The following is a 24,884-nucleotide window of genomic DNA, read 5'->3' as shown; positions in this document are numbered from 1 at the left end:
AGACCGTCAGCCAAACTCCAGTTTCATACACCCACGGAAACTTATTACCTGGTGTCTAGTGGTTTTACACTCCCTTGGGGGCAGAAAATGGTCAAAACACTTTGCAAATAATGGGGTGCAGCTCACACCCAAGGGACCACTCCCTGACATCTAAATAAAACAATCCCTGGTGTTTAGAGGTTTTCTGCCCTCCTTGGTGGTGGATAGGCCCTAAAGATATGGCTAATCTGCCCTCAAGAGGGTCTGACAACTGCCAAAGCACTTCCTAAATAAGTGGGAGAAGCCCTTGCCCAAGGGGTCGCTCTCCAGCATCTAAATAAAATACTTCCTGGTGTCTAGTGGTTTTCTGCCCCCCTGTGGGGCAGGTGGGTCTAAAAATATGGCCACTGTGCCTGTGGGGGATGGGTTGTCAAAGTAACGCCCCAATAATGCAGTGACTACAGTGAAATTTACAATGCACAAAATTTCACCATACGGGTCTAATTTTGCTTGCGACAAAATCTATTTAGGAGTACAAATGCACAGTTTGTGAGTAACAAAGTTTACATTGTAATTAATGATTTGTGTTCAGATAAATGCCACAAAGGGTCCAATTAGCTTTGTGGCTCCATGTCTTAATGAAGAAATTGTGAACAAGCATGAGATTCTACAACAACCTTATCAAAAGTCAAAAGTCAAAATGTTTCCTGAAAAGAATAGCAAACAAAAACTTCTGTTTCTAAAACTTTTTTTAAAATGTAGCATAGCAGAGACCTGGGCTGGGCTTCTCTGATCGTCACCAGAGAGAGTAAACTCTTTAGAGAAGCTTAGGGGCAGAATTATGGAAAGTGGCACTGCACCCAGTGCAGCGTCACTTTCCCAGCACCGCTTAGCACCCCTCTACCGCAAACATGTGTGCGTCGTATTTAACATATGGTGCATCATGGCGCAGAGTAGGGGGCAATAGTGTCATTTTTATGACGCTATTGATGTACTCTGAAGGAGTAGCACTAAAATATTGGCACTACTCCTGCAGACTACATAGGGGCCTATTCTAAAGAATGGAAGCCCACTTTTAACGCCTGCTCTTTAGCAGGTGTTAAAAGTGCCATAATTAATGGCGCAAGGAAATCTTATAGATTTCCTTGCACCATTTTACCGGCTCCCCTAACGGGGGAATGCCCCCTTTGCATACATTATGCCTGGCACAGCCATAATGTAGCGCAAAGGATTACAGAGTGGCACAATGCATGAATTGCGCCACTCTTTAAGTCCAGCATGGGGATTTTGGCCTCATTGGGCCACATTAACATAAAAATAAATAACCTTAATGTGGCGCAAGGTGGCGTTACGGGCCCACAAATATTCCCCTTAGTACCTAGAATTCAGCCACTCTGATAAAAAATTGAGTAAACAATATTAACCTAATGAACTTCATCCTTATTATGGTCACAACCTTCATCATCATTCTATGCTTTCCTTGGCCTCTTTGTCTCTGCCTCCCCATTCACAGGAAACTGATTTTCACCAAACACAAAGCCTTCTAGTAACGGTTGGATTGTGTCACGTCTCTCTGTCGCACTCTTTGTTGCGGAACACTGGGAAACCATTTTACAACCTCCAATTCAACAATGAGATTAGCTGAGTGAGATAATAAAGAAATCAAAATAGATACTTAGGGGCATATTTATACTCCGTTTGCACCGTAATTGCGTCGTTTTTTTTTAACGCAATTTCGACGCAAAACTAACTCCATATTTATACTTTGGCGTTAGACGCGTCTAGCGCCAAAGTCCATGGAGTTTGCGTCATTTTTTAGCGTGGACACCTACTTTGCGTTAATGAGATGCAAGGTAGGCGTTCACGTCTAAAAAATCGACTCCGAGGCATGTGCGTCGGATTTATACTCCCGGCAAAATTCACACCCGGGAGTGGGCGGGTCAAAAAAAATGAAGTACGGCCGCTTTTGCGCCGTTTTTTAGCGCCTGCAAAAGGCAGGCGTTAAGGGACCTGTGGGCTCTGAAGGAGCCCAGAGGTGACCTCCCATGCCCCCAGGGACACCCCCTGTCACCCTTGCCCACCCCAGGAGGACACCCAAGGCTGGAGGGACCCATCCCAGGGACATTAAGGTAAGTTCAGGTAAGTGTTTTTTTTTTTTTTTTTGTGGCATAGGGGGGCCTGATTTGTGCCCCCCTACATGCCGCCATGCCCAATGTCCATGCCCAGGGGACAGAAGTCCCCTGGGCATGGCCATTGGGCAAGGGGGCATGACTCCTGTCTTTGCTAAGACAGGAGTCATTTCTATGGGGGTTGGGAGTGAAAAAAAATGGCGCAAATCGGGTTGAGGCGAAAAAATTGCCTCAACCTGACTTGCCCCATTTCTTGACGCCCAAGCTCCCTTTTCCCCTACACCGGCGCTGCCTGGTGTACGTCGTTTTTTTTAACGCACACCAGACGGCGCCTGCGGCTAACGCCGGCTAACGTCATTCAATAAATACGGCGCCCGCATGGTGCTTCAGAATGGCGTTAGCCGGCGCTAATTTTTTTGACGCAAAACTGCGTTAGCGCATTTTTGCGTCAAAAAGTATAAATATGGGCCCTATTATCAGTGTTATAATATGAATACTTGTGCGTAATTTTCTGGTAGGATACATGGTCTGTCATGTGGTGAACTTTGGCTTTTCAGGATGTAAGGAACTGTAAAAAATAAATGTAAAACACAATATATGTATTATTGATCACATTAAAAGGTAAAATAAACAATCTACAAAAAATAATTCTGTTACTCTTTTGTCCCATATTAGCAGAGATAGTAAGTAGTAGCTAGAGAAATGTAAAAGTTGAACCAGAAACAAAATTAAATAATTCTAGATGTAAATATTTAGAAAAGCAATAGAAGTGTTTAATACCATTACCTTCACAATACACTCAGCCAAAATGTAATTATAGTACATGCAATAAATATAAATATGAACCAATTACTCTGTCCCTGTTAGAATCATTGTTATGATTCACTCTGCTTCACATCAAAGAAAACATGCTCAGAGGCTCCAGGTATTCTCTCACCCATATGGAGAAAGCCCACATGCAAACGAAGAGTTCCCCTTCAGGGATGTCAGCAACTTTAACTGTGTCAAAGTATTAAACATTGAAGCTCTCTTGGTATTGGGTATAATACAACAATATCCAGCACTTTGTAACGTGCTACAAAAATACAGCAAAAATATCGATGAGCAAAATATCAAAGATATGTGGATGCGGAGGTAGGATTAGTAGCCCCATATATGCATTTATATATTTACCTTGTTGATGTTTTGGTCCTTGATAATTTTGCTGTATTGAATAACCTCTCAAGTTGTACCTTTACATAAATTAGAATTAGGGGAAAATGATAAAACTAGGGGCTAGATGTATGAAATTCTGAATTTGCGACTCACAAATTGCGAGTCTGAGCGACTCGCAATTTGCGAGTCACAAACCTGGATGCAGGATGGTGTCCCTGACACCATCTGCGAGTCGCAAGGGGGACGCAAAGGCCCACCTCATTAATATTAATCAGGTGGGTCGCAATTTGCGACCCCCTTCCGAGTAGCAGCACTCACAGGAATGGTGGCCTGCTGGAGACAGCAGACCACCATGTCTGTGACTGCTTTTTAAATAAAGCAGTTTTTTTTTTGTATTGCAGCCCATTTTCCTTAAAGGAAGACGAGTTGCAATACAAACAAAAAAAATGAAACGTTTTTGTTTCATTTTTTCAGAGCAGGCAGTGGTCCATGGGACCACTTACTGCTCTGAAAAAATGTTTTCAGGGCCTTTCACAAAGGGGAAGGGGTCCCCTGGGGACCCCTTCCCTTTTGCGAATGGGTTACCACCAGTGTCACACTGGTGGTAACTGCGAATTGCTTTGCGATCACGTTCGCGGTCACAAAGCAATACTGCATCGCGATGCGAATCGCAAATAGGAAGGGGAACACCCCTTCCTATTTGCGACTCACATTCCCATTTTGCGAGTCGGTAACCAGGTTACCGACTCGCAAAATTGGAATGAGCATCGCGATGTGCTTTTTGCATGTCGCAAACAGCGAAATTGGTTTGTACATCTGGCCCTAGCTGTGTTGATAATAATGGTTTTCTGGTGCTGGGACTTAGAGTAAGATCAAGGGGAGACTGGGCAAGAGGAGAATGCCAAAAAGGACTGAGTTGAGGCATCACAGACTGCCAGGCAATAGCCCTTGGATTGGATCTAGAGCACTCAGTTCATGAGCAGACACACACAAACTGGCTGAAAATGCACTGGCTAGGCAAAAGACACACCCTAAATGGGAGGAAGGATGAAAGAAATATTGTAGCTGGCAAGGCTTCACCTGAAAAAAGGCCAAAAAATAGAAATAAATCACCGGCAATGGGTATATACTGAGTGGGGGGCAAAGAAGAGTACCCTGATGGCACTGAGAGAATACATGCTGAAAGAGTGCGAAGAGTGGCCAAGTGGTATACTCCATGTGAAAAGACACATGGTTGCTGAAATATCAATCAAAGGACTGGCCATTGTTTGCAGAAGTCCTAGATCTGAGTATTCTTACCATCTTTATGACTTCCTCTAAAATGTACCTTCATCCTTATTCTACTCAAAGATGTTCTGCTTATAGGCAAAGATTTCCTACATGACTAATAATTTCGTCACTAGGGTAGTATTACGTAAAGGGCACACTGTTCCTGTTTGTGTCTTATTAAAGGGACAGTTTGCCTATTATATATATTATTTTACCCTCAAGCATAATGCAGAGTCACTGCTTCCCTGGTGGCAGCACATTAGTGAAAGATGGCGCAGCAGCGTGAAGGAGCTGCTCTGTGAAATGGTTTCCAAATGTGGTACTGTTGTAATTACTGAACGCCTTAATGACCTCAAAAATCCACACAGAAGTGGATATCTAGGGGCATATTTATACTCTGTTTGCGCCGGAATTGCGTCGTTTTTTTTTACGCAAATCCGACGCAAAACTAACTCCATATTTATACTTTGGCGTTAGATCCGTCTAGCGCCAAAGATCTTGGAGTTTGCGTCATTTTTTAGCGTGGACACCTTCCTTGTGTTAATGATATGCAAGGTAGGCGTTCCCTTCTAAAAAATGACTCTGAGGCATGTGCGCCGTATTTATACTCCCGGGCAAAAATGACGCCCGGGAGTGGGCGGGTCAAAAAAATGACGTCCAGCCGCTTTTGCGTCATTTCTTAACGCCTGGTCAGGGCAGGCGTTTAGGGACCTGTGGGCTCCCATGCCCCAGGGACACCCCCTGCCACCCTTGCCCACCACAGGAGGACGCCCAAGGATGGAGGGACCTATCCCAGGGAACTTAAGGTAAGTTCAGGTAAGTATTTTTATTTATTTTTTTGTGGCATAGGGGGGCCTGATTTGTGCCCCCCTACATGCCACTGTGCACAATGACAATGCCCAGGGGACAGAAGTCCCCTGGGCATGGCCATTGGGCAAGGGGGAATGACTCCTGTCTTTGCTAAGACAGGAGTCATGTCAATGGAGGGTGGGAGTAAAAAAAAATGGCGCTAAACGGGTTGAGGCAGATTTTTTGCCTCAGACCGACTTGCCCCATTCTTTGACGCCCAAGCTCCATTTTCCCCTACGCCGGTGCTGCCTGGTGTGGGTCATTTTTTTTGACGCACACCAGTCAGCTCCGCCGGCTAACGTCATTCCATAAATAAGGCGCCCGCATGGTGCTTTGGAATGGCGTTAGCCGGCGTTAAATTTTTTGACGCACAACTGCATTGGCGCAGTTATGCGCCAAAAAGTATAAATACGGCCCCTAGTCTCTTAGGCCTTTTGAGGCCTTTAAAATAGTGCTGTTGTACTATGTCAGAATCAATCACTCTCAGGTGAAGAGGTTTCATGAGCTTCTTAAATCCTTATGCTGAGGCACCTGGATAGTTTCTGAAGCCGTTAGTCATGCCATTGACGTGAGTTAGGTTAGAGCAGATGATATCTGCCTTGCTATGAGAGTGAATGCACCCACATGCTTGCAGCACCACAGAAAAGGTTTACAATTCCATTTGAGTCCCTGTAGGAAGTGCTGCCAACACACCAATGCACACCCCATGGCACTTTAAGGCACAATATGACATTTATATAACGCACACTAATCCTGATGAAGTGCTTAAACACGTAGGGGCAGATGTAGCAACTTCCCAAATTGCGACTTGCAATTTGCGAGTCCCAGCGACTCGCAAATTGCAAGTCGCAATTTGGGATGCAGAAAGGTGTCTCAGACACCTTCTGCGAGTCGCTATGGGGTCGCAAAGACCCACCTCATTAATTTTAATGAGGTGGGTCGCAATTTGCGATCCCATAGCGACTCAGGGCACTCACGGGGATGGAGGCCTGCTGGGAACAGCAGACCACCATGTCCGTGACTGCTTTTAAATAAAGCAGTTTTTTTTTCAAAGTGCAACCCGTTTTCCTTAAAGGAAAACGAGCTGCACTTTGAAAAATAAACCAAAACCTTTTGGTTAGGTATTTTTCAAGGCAGGTAGTGGTCCATTGGACCACTGCCTGCTCTGAAAAATTATTTTTTGGTCCAGTCACAAAGGGGAAGGGGTCCCGTAGGGACCCCTTCCCGTTTGCGACTGGGTTACCATCCACTTCAAGTGGATGGTAACTGCTAGTCCATTTGCGACCGCTTTCGCCGTCGCAAATGGAATTGCATACCATAGCGACTCGCAAATGGGAAGGGAACACCCCTTCCTATTTGCGACTCGGAAATGCATTTTGCGAATCGGTTCTGACTCGCAAAATGCATTTCTACATACCAGATGGGCTTTAGCGACTCGCAAACGGCGTTTTTCGCTGTTTGCGAGTCGCTAAAGCTTTGCTACATCTGGCCCTTAACCTACAAGTAGCACTCTATGGGACCGATTTAAATCTTTGCAGAGTTCAATACTCCATCACAGACATGAAGGATATCCCATCCGCTGTGTTACGAACCCATTAAACCCTATTGAGATCGTAATACAGTGGATGGGATACCCGTCACGTTCGTGAAAGAATAACCCCTCCGCCGAGATCAAAATCAGGCCCTTTGTCTTCTCGAAGATTTATAGTTTGTCATGCTGTTTTCATTCTTTCATTCGTCTTACAATAGGCATCTCATGAAGATGTTTTATACTGTGCAATTCCCTATACATGGAGGTTAAAGCTTTTGTTTGGGGTGCCTATTACCATTAGGAACTTCTTTATTGCCATTTATACTGCAATTCCATCCTGACGAAGTAGTGACATTCTTAAGTGCTTTGTGGATGGGCAGCACATTACTCTGTAGGACACATAAAACATTAGTGCACTTTCACATGCTAATTGAGTTAAAATGTACCATATTTATCAGAGTTGTCACATAATTTGTAAGTACTTTGACATACGATTTGTCATGCAAACTGTCACAAACACCCATGTAATCTGCCATGCCACATGTCCTTACGAAGTTACACAGTCTATTGCGTAGACATTCATTAATGTGATTGCATATGCAGAAATATATTGATCAAGCAAGTGGTTGTGAAAACACTTATGAAAGCATATAGGTACCATCTGGCAATAGTGGCACTAATGAAAAGATGGGACACATGCACACATACACACTCACTTACACTCATTCAATTACACACACCTGTGCACACACACACATCCATTCACAACACTCATTGCCAAATATGCACACATACAAGCATGCATGCACCAAACATTAATTAAAAAAATAAAACTTCCATGCAGCTTAGCCTCGGAGGGCCCAGGAGAGTTGGGACTGCTTTCTTCACTCATTGGTTGACCTTAGATCAGCCAATGAGGGAAGGCAGGAGGGTTGAGATTAATGCCTTCCCTCATTGGCTGAACTTAGGTGATAATGATATGATGGATGAGGTTCAGACTTCGGACAAAAGGGGAATTATCTGCTGCCCTTCTGCTTTTTTAATGCCATAGAGTGGATTGGCTTTATACTAATGAAGATACCACCTTTACTTGAGGAGCCTGTAATTTGGTTATTCATTACATCTTTGTTGCAAAGAACCTGATTAACAGAATACTGGGGGGAGGACAAGAGAGAACATTTAGTGATCCTATTCCTCTTACTATTTCGCTCCCTACCCCCTTAGAAAGCTATATACGAAATCAGTCAGTGATTATCCTCTTGACAACAGATGGCGGCAAAGGCTGGTCTGGAAATTCTCTAACATGGGTAGTATACTGCATCAGCTAATCGTAGGCAACCTGGACCTGGCTAATGGTTGTCTATTTCTTGACATAAGCACCTCTTGCATCATTGAGTGTTTCGAAAAATTGAGCGCTATTATGAGGGCCTTATTCTTGAAGCCATGAAGGAATCCTGGAGAGAGAGAAAGAGAGAGAGAGATGGGGAACTTAATTTGATGTGGCTTGTAGAAAAGTGAATGTCAGGTGACGAAATGCATTGAAATCTACCCCGTGGAATAGGGAGGATCATGCAAAAGGGAATACAAAGTAGTTCTGAAAAAAGGAGTGCTGAAACATGAGAGAAGTTGGTAAACTCCTGTGAATTAAAAGATACCTAGGCATTTTGGCAGGTACTAAATTCAAATAAATTATCCAATACACCTAAGAAGGCACTGAGCTTGAATAATGGAGCCAAAGAATGGTTAACTCACTTTAAAAGGATCTACTGCCCCCCTGATAGTGTTAATAAGCATGTTGACTTAGAGCCGCGTACCTTTCCTGTTTATATTACATTTACTTTGAAAGACTTTAAAATTGCATTATTCATCATCATCATTTAACTTTATTTCGGTGTGTAAAAACAAACCATTAAAGTACAATACACAACAAAGAAAGAAAGGACTTCTAAAAGCACGGAGGTAATAATAAAAAAAAAAAAGGTAAAAATACAGTTAAAAGGGGCAAGACAGGTTTTAAAAACAACCAAGAAATAAGCAGTCAGATAAACATCACTTAATATAGTGAAAAACAATACTTAAAAATGAAAATAATTCTCTAAATCAGCACTAATTAAAAAATATAATACACCACTATCTGAATACTGTGGAGCAATCACACATCCAATTTGATAAATATAAATAGATAAGTCTAAAAATTAGTTCCCCACTCTTGCTCCTTGAAATTGCTGAACTCAGATATCATAATAATACAAGAATTTTCCCCTTTTTCCCCCCATTAAAAAAACTGTCTGGGTGGATGATTTTCGCTTTAAAATTCTCACGGCATAAAATAAGGGAACAGTTCCATAGGTCTGTAAATAATCCATAAGGACCCAAGCCAGGATCCATGTCCTGTACAAAAAAAAGCTACAGTCATACATCCAAGTCAGATAAATATGCATAAATAGTACTAGACAATAACTACACCATTTTATCCCTTAAACTTGCTAATCTCAACCTCCAGATAGACTCGAGAAAACTTGCCACTGGTAGAGCTATCTTGACGGACGGGTCGCTTTTTAAAATTCTCTCAGCATGGAGGCAGGATCTAACTCCTAATTGTTTAAAAAGCGGGATGAGCCAAAGTGCTCTTTGTTTGTGATATGCTTGACAGTGGAAGAAAACGTGTGAAACAGTTTCTGCACTTTTACAACCCATCGGGCAACCTTTAGATCTATTAGTTGAACTGGACCATTTGTACGTAAGGCAACACAGGGGGAGGGACCCAATCCTAAACCTGATAAAGAGGGCACGAGCAAATGGAGATAACTTTGCATCCAAAAAGGGCTCAAATTTGTAATGGCATTTAACAAGTAAAAAATTGTCGGACATGGACAATGGAATAGAACCAGCAAGTTGTCAAACCTGAACATTATGCCAATAAGCATCCTTTAACAGCTGTGCAGCATTTTTAGGAATAGAAATAGGATCATGCCAATAGGAGCCTAACCCCAGATGGGAAAAAGATTGTTCAACGAATACACACCATTTAGGTTTAATACTAAAATCACGGCCCACCACATTTAGGAGGCCACAACGAAAAGGGGTTAGGGCATCAGTTGTCCACAGCCGAATCCAAAACAGCAGGGGCCTTAGGGCCGCAATCTGTGAGATTGAGAAAAGATTTAGGTCCAAATGAATGGGCAAGGATGGGGTACTCGATGGAACCTTAAGCATCATTTTTAAAAACTGGTTTTCCGCGCTAGCCAGATTCGCCAGATTACAATGGCCCCAATGTTCGGCTCCATATAGGGCGGCCCCCCTAGCTTGAGCTTTGTATATTTCCAGTGCGGGAGACATTGCAAATTTCGGGGAACTAGAGGCAAATCTGACAATTCCACCCGCCCTCTGCTTCAGGCATAATAAAGATTTATGGCGCTGGGCATGCCAAAGATGTGAATCTTCCACTTTTATACCTAAATAATCAAAGGTACCCACCTTTTCCAAAGGGACATCATCTAAATATACAGGCCTCTTCATTTTTTTTCCTACTATCTCCAAAAACCATGTATTTTGTTTTTGCTGAATTAATTGATAACCCATGATCAGTGCAAAACTCCAGGAATCTGGAGAGCAGCCTAGAAAGGCCCATAGCAGTGCTTGATAGCAATAGGGTATCATCTGCAAACAGAAGACAGGGGATCTTCTGCCCGCCCACGCTAGGGGCGTCACTTTGACAGTCTAAGAGATATGGCAAACAGGCATTAATAAACAAGAGAAATAAGGTGGGCGCCAAGACACAGCCTTGCCTCACGCCCCGTATACTTGGGAAAGCAGGGGTCAGATCGCCAATGGTACCCCAGCGGACTTTAGCACAATTATCAGAATAAAGATCCTTGATAATATTAATCATGGAACCCGGAACACCGGTGGTACTAAGGACCTCCCAAAGCTTGGCACGCGGGACCAGGTCAAACGCAGACTTCAAGTCAACAAAGGCCACAAATAAGTGGCCTTTGTCTGCATCTACGGTCTTCCACTTGATGGTGGTGAATCGGAAGATCTGATCGATAGTGCTGATCTTGTCCCTAAATCCTGCCTGGAGATGGCTTAAGACCTGATTTTTCATTATCCATTGTTTTAATCTAGTTAGCAACTGATCCGAAAAGATTTTCTGCAAGTTGTCTAATAGACTGATAGGCCTATAATTACCAGGGGAGCTCTTGTCTCCTTTTTTATGAACGGAGACAATAATCGTCATTTTCCACGAGAGCGGATAAGATCGAGATGCCATGGCAGTGTTTGATACCCTGTTTATATAACGGGTCCACACAGATAGGTCTGATTTATACAGGTCAGAGGGAATATCATCTTGGCCAGGGGCCCTACCAGATCTTTGCGCACAAATTGCCATCTCTGTTTCTTTTAGGGTGAAGGGCGGCATTTCAGGCTGGCACAGTGCATTATCTATGGGAGTATCATAAAGCTCCGTCCGAGAGCCGTACAGTTCACGAAAATAAGAAAGCCAGGTTTCTGGGTCAATATGGCATTCAGTAGTGGATGACAGGCCTGGGTCGCTACGGGCAACCAAAGTCCAAAAGAGCTTGGCGTCGCGAGAGCTAGCAGCCTCCGCCAGACACTCCCATAAATGCTCCTCATATTTGAGTTTTGATAGAGTGAGAGTAGACACATAGTTCTTTCTCGCATGTGTAATGTCGTCCCGATTCTTTGCCTTTAAGGCTTCAGATAGAAGATACTTGGCCACCCGGCACTCTTTGTCAAACCATTTGCACGTAGGAGCAGAAGATTTAGTTTGGGATTTGGAAGGTTTAGTGAAAAGCTCCTTAAGTTCCGCAAAAAACCCCACATGGGCGGACAAAATTTCTGAAGGGGATAATGCAATGGAGTCCTCAAAAAGTTGGTGACGGGACATCATAATGCCAAGCTTATGGTTCAGTAAATCAGATTTCAAAAATGAGGGCCACTTTACCACAAGCTTATTAGTGGAAAGTTTTGACAGGACACTTCGGCCAGCCAAACCAGCGGGTAGATCAAACAGGGCTACGTTATATGCAATTTGCAGGGGGGCGTGGTCACTAGTGCGGGGAAGACCCACCTCTACATTAGTTATGAAATGCCAGACTCGTAAGTCCAAGATGACATAATCCAAACAGCTACTATAATTACCTCTGAAAAAAGTAGGCCTAGCAGGGTTATCATTTGGAAATCGGCCATTTCCAAAACGGAGGCCGTAGATAAGTGCAAGGTCTATTATCTGAGACACCCTAGGGGAAGGAGTGAGTGGCGTAGGATGAAGTTGGAGCGGGGGATCTTCCACACTACGTCCTCATCCTGAGTGGACTCAGCAAAGGTTGAGCCAAACTCAATTTGGGCGTTAAGATCACCAGCAATAATAACTCGATATTTAGAATGGAATTCAGAGAGAACATTATGCAAGCGATAAATGGTATCAGACTGTTGGTTAAGGGAGCCTGGTCGATTATAGATATTAATACACAGCACAGGGGTACTAGACCTAGGCTGTATTACTATGGCTAAGATATCGCAAGAATCAACAGCAATTTCCTTGACCCTAACCATCTCAGACATCTTGACCCAGATACATAGACCCCCAACCGCCCTTCCCCTGGGGGATTGAGTTGCCTTTTTTATAAAAGAGCGATTACCTTGCCTATACATGCCACCCATTGCCCAAGTTTCCTGGAACATGCAGATAGAGTAAGATTCCACAAAAGCCCCCCACTCCGGATCAGGCAGTTTGCTCTTAATACCCGCCACATTCCTGGACAGCAAATACCCTTCAGAAGTTGGATTGTTACAAGTAAGCGTACCAAAATCAGTATCCGTAATTAGTTTAGAATTAGCTATAGGAGTACAGAAGGAAGCACTTGGGTTAGGACCACCTGGGCTGATTAAAGGTCTTTGAGACAGTACAAGTGGACCACAAGGTATGCAATGATTAGGGAAGAGTAGTCAGTCAACATCAGATGTATCCCCTATAGTAACGGGGTCTTGAGTACCACTATGTTTAGGATTATGAACCAAACCAGCCCCATCAACCGGGAAAGGCAACAAGCCAGACTTGGGAGCAGGAACTGGAACACTGCAGGGGCTTCCCTTGGGCCTAAGAGGATGTGCAGGCAAGATCTTGTGGCCAATAACAGGCAGGCGTTCACGGAAATGTATATCAAAATCAGATCTTAGCGTATTGCGGGCTTCCATCTGCAAAAGTCCCCTAACTAATTTGGGGTTAGTGAGGTTAATTTTGATGGTATCACGGCCACCGGGACAACCACGTACTCGAGAAGCAAAAACAATGTCAGAATGAATGATAGAAGCACAGCCCCTGGTATGACGAATCCAATATGACACCTTGTTGACAAGGGAGGAGGTGTCTTCTCTGATATGGGATGTAAGAGGAGGAACATTGCACAAATAAATACAATTTGAATTAGCCACGTGTGTAGAAGGGGCCACAGCTTGACCAAAGTCAAAAGAGGAGAGTGCTGAACGTACTGCCGAAGTGGCCGGTTGGATCCTATGGCCTAGCTTATTAGTGGGGCCCTTGTTGTGGTCCTCATTTGCTGAAGAAATAGCAGACAGTGCAACCGGGCCCAAAGGACAAGAAGATTGTACCGGCACAGGAATCAAAGTACGGTGAGGAGGTGAATCATTTTTTTTTAAGAGATTGAGAACCTCAAATAATATACCCTTTAGCTCCCCGACTTCACGTTTTAAGCTAGAGACTATTGTTAGTACGTCTTCTCCTGGAGAGTCACAGGGAGTGATAGCGTGTGAAGATATCCGAGGTTGGTTAGCACCCACCGAATCAGCCTGGTCTAAAGTAGAAAAGCGATTAGCGCAAGGGATGCCACTGAGAATGAAATCATAAGAAGTGGCATCTAAGTTGTCCAATAGACTTGGGGAAGGCAAAGGTTTAGGCAAACCCAACTGACTAGGCGATACAGAGACTTGCACAGGGGATTTCAAGGGCTGGGGGTCAATAGAAAGGTTAGGGCCTGCTGTTAGGAACGGGAGTAAAGTCCCAGATTTCAGTCTCTTGCAGGCCTTGCTCTCCTTTTCCTTAAGAATAGATTCCACCTCCTCGATTAAGTTATCAATTTCTCTTGAGACGCAGTTTGAGTGGACTTACGCTACTCGATTAAGTTTTAAGTTTTTAGATTTAGCACCAGCAGCATCAGGACTGGTGCGCACCTTACGCTTCCCCATGCGTGGCAAAGGAAATAAGATATGTAACGCAGGGAAAAGAAAAAAAAGGCACTCACTACACTCTTATGAGATGCGTAAACAAAGAGTTTGGAAGAGAAAACCAAGGGGGGTGGCCCAGCCCAGCCTCTTCCGGGCACAGGACGGGCAAAGGACGGGCCCGCCCTTGGCCCGGGCTTCGCCCGGGCGCGTCCCGCACGCTTCCCGCGAAGCGGGTGCGCTCAGAATTGATTTAAAGGGCTCACAGCCCCGCCCCCAGGCTTCAGGGACCCAGCAGCAGCAGCAGAGCATTATTCAAAAGCCCTTCTGAAAAGGACCCAGGCTCTGATGGGGTCCCTTTGTATCTTTATATAGAAAATCTTGAGCTCTGGGCACCCCCCCTAACAAATAGTATAAATGCAGCCTGTAAGAGCGGATTTCCCTAGTCCTGGCATTCATCAAATATTGTACTAGTATTTAAAAAGGGGATTTGCCAGGACCCTAACTGTTACTGTCCTGTTTCCTTATTAGATTATGCGGTCTAAATAATTTGTATAGTTATCCTTGACTGGCTCTTACTCTGGACTGCAGATGCCAAGATTCTGTCCCCAATTTAGTATTGGTTTAGGATGGGCCTTGGAAAACTGGAACAATGTTACAACTTGCATTTGCTGATAATTGACATATATTGTTGCTAAGTGCAGTCCGGTATTCTTAGCCTCTATTGATCTTTCTTGCACTTTTGGTCGTGTTGTGAAAGCTGTGGGAACTCTTGCTTTCAATGAGCCTGGGTGGCAGGATGGTGTATGTTTTGTGCACACTCTCCTTTGATCCTTATGTCTCTGTAAGATTTAGGGAAGGTAGGGAACACACAAATCTTTGCTCACTGAGACAAGGCATTCTCCAGGGCTGCGTACCTCTATCTTGTTCTTGCTACATATTACCAGCCTTGATGTTGCAATAATTAAGAAAGAGTAGTATCCCATTCATGTCTTTCTATAGGCTGACAATACGGTGCTTTTAACCAGAACTACTAATGATCTCAAAATTCTTCTCAATGCTTTTGTAGATTTTATAGACCAACTGGATTTGGAGATCACTTTCTCTAATACACCCATCATAGCTTGCATTTCAAAAAACTTGAAGACATGCTGTTTAGCAATTAAGGAATAAACAATAGCAAGGACAAATCAGTTCCCTCATTTGGGGATTACCTTTGATTATACCAGCACTTGGGCTCCATGTGTTTATGGGAAAACCTAAGTTATTCAAACCAACGGGTTAATTTCTAATCTAGCATTCAATATAGGAAAAAGTCTGATCCGTCCACCCTCATAAGTGTATAAAAGCAAATGCATCCAACTTTTAACAAATAGGGTGAGCATTTGGGGATATAGGTATATGAGTACTTCACAAGTAGAGGAGAACAGGGTCTATAAGTGTATCCTCATTATGCAGTAAGTCAAGAGTTGGATTTGAAATACGTTGAGGATCACCTTAAACTAGCACCACTATTACTTTGCTCATTAATGTGGTGTAATGATTACACCTTATTTAATAAAGTTGTAAATGAAGTTGCCTTATCTTGTGATGTGGGGGGCAAAATGCCGTGGTTTAAACACATTATGGAAATCATCCTTACTCTTGGAAGACCATCTATTGATCTTATGCCACATGAACTAAGGAAACAAAATAAAGGGTAGAAAATAAATATTTTTTGCGTCACAAGGCAAAGAGTAGGGGAAAAGGCAGAGTTCATGAAACCTTCAATACAAGATTATGGGCCCGATATAGGTCTTTGCAGAGGGAAATACTCTGTCACAAGTGTGACGGATATCCTGTCCGCCATATTACGATCCTGTTATCTCCTATGGGGATCATAATACAGCAGACAGGATATCAGTCACGTTTCTGATAGAGTATTCCCTCTGCCAAGACCTAAAATTCAAATCTCAGTTGGTTTGCAGACATATCTGGACGAGGTTCCACATTCCTGGGATCTGATGTTCCTGACCAATTTGAGACTGGGGTCCATTAGGTGGCAACTCTGCTTCCCTTTGGGAGAATATGAAACAGGAGGCATATGTAGTTATTCATTTGATGAAACTTCTGCACAGACTCTTTTACTTTTTTATGTAAATGTTATCTGATGATATCATGCAAACTATTGATTCAGAGACAGCGATTTAAGAGGCGCAGAGTGACATTAATTTATTTCTAAATGCTAAACTATCTTGAGAGCTGTTGAAGAGTGTGCTACTTTTTAAAATACCCCATTCGACATGAGTCTAGTGGTTGAAACTGTTTCCTTGAGATCCCGTTTTTTTGAATTCCTGATGTTTTAACATGCTTACATTTGAGGTAATATCATTTATATATTGTTTTTAACATTTCTCTAAAACAATCTTAACCTGTGCATCACTGTCATTTTGAAGCTGATGCATTGGATTGGTTGATTGGTATTTGGTTTCATTTATTGTTCTGTTATGATTATTTTCAACTAATTGAATAAAGAGAATTTAAATTATATACTGATTCTTTAAGCTTTGACATATCGCTTTTCTGCTTACCTGTTGCACTTCGTTGCATATTTTGTAGGATGAACACATTGCTGGTGCTGTGCCCAGAACTACTGACTTCTAAGGGCAAGATAAAATTTCAGGGTTTGATCACCCTGCAAATATAGATGAATTTCCCTGGATTGGGGAATAACTATTTGGACCCCGTTTACTGGACCGAATTGTGCATGGGTTTCATTGTTCTGGGAGGCATTACTATCCATATTTACCACCTTTTCTGAGCAGGTGTTCAATGTAAGCCTGAGAATGGTGCTGGGTGAAGCTGCAGGAAGGAAGGTTGGAAAAGTAGGGTAGTGAAGTAGGGTAGGGAAAAGTAAAAAAGTGTTCTGGCAAGAAGGAGCTTTACATGCATGCTCCCCTCTTGCAGCTAAGCCAGGCGAAGGTTAGTTGGCACCTGAAAGATATTCAGTCAAATTAAATGATCTTTTGTCATTATTTTGAAACTGAGAAAATGAAGTATTTGTTTTGTTTTCCAGATCTGGCGTACGTGAAATAGGACTCTGACTTGCCGAGAAAGTGCCTTTGAAATCCTCCCCACACGAATACTATCGACATCTTGTACCATGTATTTTATTAAGAGATGGATTTTATTTTCATGTGCAGTTTGTTGAACATTCCACACGTACGTGAATGATACATTTTACTTTGTAAAGTTGCTGCCCATGGTACAAGTACATCAATTATTTATTTAAATACAAAGTTTATAATAATTACTAATAAGATACCTATTAAATGTTATAACCCCATGCAGGGAGTTGTTTGTTCTTGCTGTTAGTTCTAATTTTCATTGTTCTTTTACTGTTGTGCTCAGACCCATACATCCATTATTTGCACTATCTTGCAATGCAAAAGAACATGTAACTGAACTTTTCAGAATAACCTGCCTGTGGCATATTTTACTCTCACTTGAAAATATGTGATGTTTGCACATCAGGAAAAATATTTAAAAATCCATTGTTTTCTGGAACATTCGCATAGCTGCTTCTGACTATCATCAGTTACATTAAGATTGGCACTTATGGAAAGAATTGCAAATAATGTAAATACTTTAAAGACTGGAAAACTGCAATGCAGTTTTGGTGGAATAAATACTATAAAACACGATGTCTCTGATTATTTTAATGATGGGTTATGCTACGAGCTCCTGTGGTTGTCTCTTAAGCAGTTCTGCGAATAGCAAGATCACCATCTTTGGGACTGGCTATTTCAGTCAGTTTATGGCCCTACAAGCAAACATAAGACAAGTACCAATCCTATTTTGCGAGTCGATATCCAGTTATTGACTTGCAAAATAGGGATTGCAAGTCACAATTAGGAAGGGGCATTCTGAGGATGTCTCTTCCTAAATGCCACTCCCAGGCCCATGTATGATTGCGTTTGTGTCCGGGAATGCTGTCACAAAACAAATGCAGTTAACACCAATTTCAAATTGATGGTAACCCATTCGCAAACCGGCGGTGTCCCCACAAGTCCCTCTCCCCTTTGTGAATGGTGGCGAAAATGTGTTTTTTTTAGAGAAGGCAGTGGTCACTCTGAAAAAATGAAAAGAAAACTTTTCATTTTCATTTTTGAAATGCATCCTGTTTTCCTTTAAGGAAAACCTGCTGCATTTGAAAAAAAACCTGCTTTATTTAAAAAGCAGTCACAGACATGGTAGACTGCTGACCCCAGCAGGCCACCATCATTGTGAGTGCGACCATACCCAAATGAGTTGCAAATTGAGACCTCCCTCGTGAATATTAATGAGGTAGATCCTTTGTGACCCATTTGGGAATCGCTAGCAGTGTCTGAGACACTGGAGCATCAATTTTTGCGACTCGCAAATTGCGAGTCGCTAAATCTCTCAATTTGTGAGTCTCAAAACCTGACCTATGTATGTCTGGCACAAAGTTCCTGTGTCATACTTTTGAGCCTGGTTTCCGAAATCATTGTCAACGTTTGCCAAAATGTGCACATACATGTATTTCTGTGATTTAAGAATCCCAAGAGGAGTATGCACAATTGCTGGACTTGGCCCTCTCTGCATGGTCTCCCGCCAAACCTTTTGCATCTACCCTACCTGCTATCTGAATTTGTTTTTGTTGGTTTAATTTATGTCCATGGTATACAGTACTACAAGTATCCAGAGCCTGTAAATTAAGGGACATATTTATGAGCCCTTAGCGCCACTGGAGCGTCACTTTTCATGACACTCCAGTGGCGCAGTGCCCTGTGCCATATTTACAAGGTGTCTTTAAGCCACTTTTTGTGGCTTAATGCCACCTTGTAAATTTGGCCCCTTCACATGCAGCCCTTTCCGTGGAAGGGACGTGCAATGGGTGTTACTGAGGGTGTGCTACAGCCACACCCATTGCATTTTGATGCTGCCTCAGATTTACCAGTTTTCGTAAACCTAAGGCAGCGGCAAAATCTAAAGCCACTCTAGGGGTGGCGTTAGCACGGTGCAACAAGGAGAAATACTTTTATTCGTCCTCATTTTTGCTTTTCCTTTAAATATGGGCCTGAATGCCAAAGTAGGGCCTACTGCAGCACCTATTTTGACACCTATTAAAGTAGCACTTTAAAACATGTCTGAGGTCTGTCATTGCAGCCTGTAGTGTAGCTTTATACTGCCAGTTCAATCTGACAAAATAAACCTTTTGCCGGGCCTAATCATTCCTTTTTAATATGTGTATATATATATATATATATATATATATATACATATATATATATATATATATATATATATATATATATATATATGCACTGTGATGCTCAGGGCAACACCCTGTATAGCGACATGATGAATTCAAGAATATCGGTGAAAAAAATACATTCACAGAGTCATTTACATACTAATTCAGGGGCTTAGCATGCATTTACCGCTCCATTCTCACCCTGCAACTTTCACAAACTATGCTAATGACCTCTTGTGAATACCTAGGTATTGAAATATGAAGCAATGGCAAGATAGTATGCAAAATCCACATGATTTGCCAGCCCCAGGAAACAACCTACCTTTCATTGAACATTTAATGGAGACCATTTCCTCTAACTCCGATCAGCACACCAACTATATCTTGCTCAGGAATTTCAATATACATTGGAATCACTCTAATGACCCCTCACTGAACACGCCCTTTCTCACTGACCTTAACCTTACCCAGTCCTGCACTATCCCAACACACAATAGAGGCTGTACCCTTGATTGAATCATCTTGAAAGTCAACACTAGTCAACTTGAATCCATAACCCCCTGTGACTGGTCAGACCACTACCTTATCTCTTTCCACATCCTGGAGGTAATGACTAGAAAGGACCAACCCGGAAACCCAAACATTGGTCCAGACACATGAGAAATATTAATCTATCTGATTTAATCTGTACTAACAGCATTGTCCTACATCCTCCCACAGACATGAACAAATGTGAACGATCTGATTGAACATTACACATAATCTATGTTAGACTTATTTGATATGATTGCATGGAAGCAGTTAAAAAGAATACAGATCTGGCACTCAAATCCCTCAAATGCAGCTGTAATGAAGAAAGACACAAATTAATGCTTGACAAGAATTCATGGAGAAGGCTCCCTCCATCGCACACCTCAAGGACCTGAGGTCAATAAGAAGTGCATACATCAAACACATCAGAGTTCCAAAGCATAATACTCCAGAAAGCAATTACACAATGCCAAGAACAGATCAAAAAAACTATTAGAAATCATCAAACAACATGTAACATGCACATCTAGCCAACACTCAGTAGATACTAGATATTTGCCTTGCGGTGGGGAATTTTCTGCCTATTTCATTGAAAAAACAAAGAGGATTGAATCTGAGTTGCTCATACCTCACAGCTTCTGCTTCTCCAGGCTCTGCTCAGTTTCCTAGCACTAGGCTAGATCCCCTCCTTCTGGATATACCTGGAATGCCTTCAAAATACATGATAAAGCTGCTTTACTCAAATTACGAACATCGATATAACCCTCCAACCACTTCAACGATCCCCTCCCTTTCAAACTCATCAAACAGCTTGGCCCGTCCATACTGCCTCTCTGGACCAAGATTGTTAATGCATCTCTTTCTCAGGGCATTTTTCCCAATTGTTTAAAGATAGGATGGATCACCCCTATTCTAAAATAAAAAAATCCGGACCTATCAAATCTCAGCAACTACCTCCCTGTCCCTTCCTATCCGCAACATCCAGACTCTAGCAAAGCTTTTAGAAAAATACGCACACATACGCCTATTCAACAACCTTGATCATTATCCTTGTCCTTGATCAGCATCAATCAGGCTTCACAATGGGTCATGGCATTGAAACTGCTCTAACACACATTGTTGACGATGCCCTGAGAATGCTAACCCAAAATGAGTCCTGTCTGCTTATTCTGTTTGATCTCTCCTCTGCTTTTGATATTGTCAAACATATACTTTGATAGACCTTCTTGAGAAGCGGATGAGGCTATCTGGTCCCGTCTTTAAATGGTTTGCCTCATTCCTTCATAATAGAGCACAAAGAATCAAAGTCAATCAAACCTTATCAGACATCACACCAGTCGCGATTGGCATTCCTCAAGAATCCACACTTTCACCCATTTTATTCAACAAGCTCATTGAACTTTACTGATCTTTTGAATCTATCTAACCATAACTACCACATGTATGTGGATGATACACAACTGTATTTGAAAATCTCCTCCCTTGATGAAATCAAACTGCTCAACTGCACCCAACAGACAACCCAGCAATGGCTGACATGCAATCACCTCATGCTCAATGTCCTCAAAACGGAATTCCTTTTGATCACTCCACACAATCACTCTGCCATCATAGAAGAATGGCTCAAGCAACTCATTGCTCACAACTGTTCCCCACACTTGATAGATTCCATAACATCACTAGGTATAACTTTGAACAAACCCCTAAATATGAAAAATCATATCAGTGCCACTACTAGGGAAGTCAACTATTATCTAAGCTTATTAAGGAAAATCAAACCTTTCTGGCCCCCAGCAGACTTGCAGTTAGGTGTTCCAATCCCTGTTTATCTCCCTTTTGGATTAAGGGAGTGCTACTCTTGCTAGTTTACCCAAAGTAAATCTGGCTCCTCTAAGAGCCACATTGAATTCTGCTGCCAGGCTCATCACAGGATCGAGAAGATTCAGCCACATTACACCTGACCTCAACTATCTAAAATGCCTCCCGTTTGAAGCCAGAATCCAGATGAAGATAGCTTGTATGTCACGTAAGGCCCTTTGTCACAATACACCAGTCTATGTGGCCAACAAACTGGAACTATCCAGAGGTAGTCGTTCCTCAGAAGTTCTAACTTCCTACTGATGACATACAACCGATCCTTCTCTAGTCTAGCCCCTATAATATGGAACACGCTACCTCCAGAAACTAGGCCAAACCCCTTCTATAGCCTCTTCATAGAGGAAGTAAAGAGGATTCTGATGAATAGATCCCTTCTCTAGTCATTATTAGTCATTCAACCAGATATTTATCATGTAGATTCCTCTGGATCAAATATCTCCCAAACTGCTTTGAATATTGTATCTATATTTAATATTGTGATTTGCATTTTTTCCTTTATGTGTTACTTAATTGATACTTGTACAGCGCTATGACACTCTGAAGAGTGAGGTTCATGCTATATAAGACCCAGTCAGACCATCACACACCCACTCACAGACCCACTCAGGGCCTCACATACGCACTCACAGACCCACTCAGACAGTCATATACCCACTCACAGACCCACCTGGACACTTATGCACCCACTTACACCCTCATTCACTCAATCACACACCTACTCAGATACTCACACACCCACTCACAAATCCATTGAAACCCTCACACACTCACTCACAGACCCACTCATACACTAAGGCACTCACTCACATAGCCAGGCAGACACTCACACACCCACTAACAGACACACAGACACAATCATGCACTCAATCACACATCCACTCAGCCCCTCACACACCCCCTCGCAGACCAACTCAGACCTTGAGGTACCCAATCACAGACCTGCTCAGACCGTGATGCACCCATTCAGAGACCCACTCAGACACTCACACACACACTCACAGACCCACTCAGGCCCTCATGCAGTCAATCACACACCTAGTCAGAAACTCATGCACCCACTCACAGATCCACTCAGACACTGATGTACCCATTCACAGCCACACTCAGACACTCATGCACCCACTCGCAGACCCTGTGTGACACACTCACTCACAGACACACGCAGACAATTGTGTACCTACTCACAGACCTACTCAATTATACAGCCACTCACGGACCCATTCAGCACTCATGCACCCATGCACCCATTCACAGACCCACTGAGACACAAATGCACCCTCTCACAGACCCACACAGAGACGTATGCACCTACTCACAGATCCACTCAGATACTGACACACCTTCTCACAGACCCACTCATACACTCATGCACTGCCTCACAGACCCACTCAGACACTGATGCAGCACTCACAGACCCATGCAGACCCTGATGCTCCCACTCCCAGACCCACTCAGACCCCGATGCACCCACTTACATACCCACTCAAACATTCAACGACCTACTCACAGACCCAATCAGACTTTTATGCACCCACTGACAGACCCGCTCAGACTTTGAAACAACCATTCACAAACCCATTCAAACCCTTAGACATCAAATGACATACCCACTCAGACACTAATGCGCCCACTCATAGACCCACTTAGAGACTCATGCACCCGCTCACAGACCCACTGAGACACTCACGCACCCACTCACAGATTCACTCAGTCACTGATGCACCCACTTACAAACCCACTCAGACTCTCACAGACCCATTTAGATCCTCATGCATCCACTCACAAACCCACTCAGCCCCTCAAGCACCACTCACAGACCCACTCAGACCCTCACGCACCCACTCACAGACCCACTTGGACTCTCACACATACTCACAGACCAACTCAGACAATCATGCACCCACTGGCAGACCCACTCTGACACTTGTGCCCCCATTCACAACGTCAGTCATATAGTGACATTCCAACTCACAAACACACTCTAACTCTCATAAACTCAGTCACAGGCAAATTCAGAGAGTCGTAGATGAGTTTATAGAGTTATTTAGAAAGTGATGTCCATAGTGTGTAAAAAAATGCTTATATATATATATAGTTATGAATTTTGAATAGGTTGGTGTCGATTGAATGCCTGCTTTTGTTCTGCGTAGTCATGACTATTTCAAAGGGTGCAACGTCGTCCTGAAAATCTTAAAAGATTGAAAACCTTTTATTTGATAAAGAAAATTTACAAACATTTTGGGCAATAGGGATCGCCGTAAAGAGCCTTTGTGTTCATTTTGAGTATGTGACAGCTACAAGTAAGACCTGATGCATAGTTTCAGGTTGGAAAGAAATTCCCTGTTGCCTTCGTCTGTGAGGTGCATACCCCCACTTCTATAGGTGCCATCCATGTCAAACCGGAGATTGTTGTTGTAGATACATCCCATGTTAAGGTCTCTGAGGAAGGCAGAAATAGTGTTACTAACATGTTTCCTGGCTTTGTCAATCTGTGGACTGAATTGATTTAACCACTTCCATGTCTGCCTTTGGCATATGTTGGAGTACACCAAGACAGTGTGAGGGAAAAGTGACATAGTTTGTGCAAAGGTATCCTTCATTAGGCTTTCCAGCCCTAACCCAGTCAGTGTGCCTAGATCATTTCCACCACAGTGTACAATGATTAGGTTAGGGGGTTGGCATTCCGTAATGCATTAAACCAAAGGTAGCAATTGATGCCACTTTAACCCTCTCTAGCTAATCCAAATAATGTCCACGTTAGCCAAACCCAAGTCTCTGTCAATACCACTCTTTCTAGCAGCCTCCTTAGCCCAAAAACATAGCTGTACCCCACTATATACACTCTAACAATTTTGAAGTGAAGCAGTAGTATAAGACAGGAGAAGGCTGGGGCTGAATGAGGCAGTTTTAAAATTGGTAGGAAGTTAAAATGGAGGTGTGCTTCAGGTTTAAAAAAACATATTTGATTTGAATGCTGTGAAAGCGCTAGTGAATAAAAATATATGGTGTCTTAAAATGATTAGTAAGTTGGTCTATGATTGGGTGTGGTAAAAATTAAATATTGTAATAGATCCTTCAATATGCTTTTCATTCAGTACAG

The 24,884-nt window shown here is 42.8% G+C and overlaps 1 protein-coding gene across 3 annotated transcripts in view; it reads left to right on the top strand.

The window, feature by feature from the left end:
* Positions 1-17,798, top strand: part of ALKAL1 (ALK and LTK ligand 1) — a 692,892-nt gene extending 675,094 nt beyond the window's left edge. For all 3 annotated transcript variants that reach the window (XM_069220161.1, XM_069220157.1, XM_069220158.1), the window contains exon 6: positions 17,174-17,798. The gene's annotated coding sequence lies outside the window, so the exon portion shown is untranslated. The remainder of the gene's footprint in view (positions 1-17,173) is intronic.
* The last annotated feature ends 7,086 nt before the right edge of the window (positions 17,799-24,884 follow it).

The sequence above is a fragment of the Pleurodeles waltl genome, chromosome 2_2, assembly GCF_031143425.1.
Source record: "Pleurodeles waltl isolate 20211129_DDA chromosome 2_2, aPleWal1.hap1.20221129, whole genome shotgun sequence".
Classification (NCBI taxonomy): domain Eukaryota; kingdom Metazoa; phylum Chordata; class Amphibia; order Caudata; family Salamandridae; genus Pleurodeles; species Pleurodeles waltl.
The sequence above is the reverse complement of the archived record's forward strand: the minus strand, read 5'-3'. Positions and strand labels throughout refer to the sequence as shown.